Source organism: Rhincodon typus, unplaced genomic scaffold, assembly GCF_021869965.1.
Source record: "Rhincodon typus isolate 14 unplaced genomic scaffold, sRhiTyp1.1 hic_rhity00000091, whole genome shotgun sequence".
In the NCBI taxonomy this organism is placed as follows: domain Eukaryota; kingdom Metazoa; phylum Chordata; class Chondrichthyes; order Orectolobiformes; family Rhincodontidae; genus Rhincodon; species Rhincodon typus.
In genome coordinates this window covers 106,087-106,949 of record NW_025965729.1, presented here as the reverse complement: position 1 = coordinate 106,949, position 863 = coordinate 106,087, and positions in this window count along the sequence as shown.

The following is an 863-nucleotide window of genomic DNA, read 5'->3' as shown; positions in this document are numbered from 1 at the left end:
AGGTCCTCGAGACACTCATAAAGGAACACGAGGATGTCATTGATGCATAAATGAAGCAGAGACTGCATCGATAGACTGCTCCATGATGTTACTCGTGTTTCCGTTGCCTGTGGAACATGTTTAACTTTAATGTGGTTTACTGGCAGTGAGGAGGGAGGCCAAATGTTTTGTGCCAAGTCTCAAGGAGGCGTCTTACATCTCCGAGAAGACAAACTCGTGTTCTCCATGGAGGTCAGACGCTAGTGGGAATCGTTAACTGATTTAGAACGAAGGTATTGTGGCTGTTGCCGGGATTGCAGATAATGTGGCATTCAGTGCAGGATCACACACCAACTGCACATTAATGTGGTGAGACTTTATTCAAAGCCTTGACCTTTCTCTCTCTCTCTCTCTCAATTGACTTGGGGAGTTGGGGTGGGATGGCAGAAACATCCTCAGAGGCAATTAAACTATCCAGAATCATGCATCCTGAGATAACAAAAAAGTAAACCATGGAATTTATCACTTTATCAGTGTCTGTTTAGAACATAATGATAGTCCACAACCCTCAGGTTTCAATGCAATCACTTCTTATTTTCTCACAGTGCTACAGATTAATCTTCACTGATTCCTCATGGTACCATGATCCCAGAGATTAGTCTGGTGAAGCTCCTTTGCACCGTCTCTGTGGAAAGGATATAATTCCTTGTAAAAGAGAGAAAATATGTCCAAAATTCGTAAAATACTGCCTCAATTACACTCCCAGGGTTGATCACAATAGTTTGTTGTCCTTACTTATCCATCTACAAAACAGACAACAGCAGGAGGACACAGTACGACCTAACATACTGGCCACACTGCCCTACATCAAGAACATATCGGAA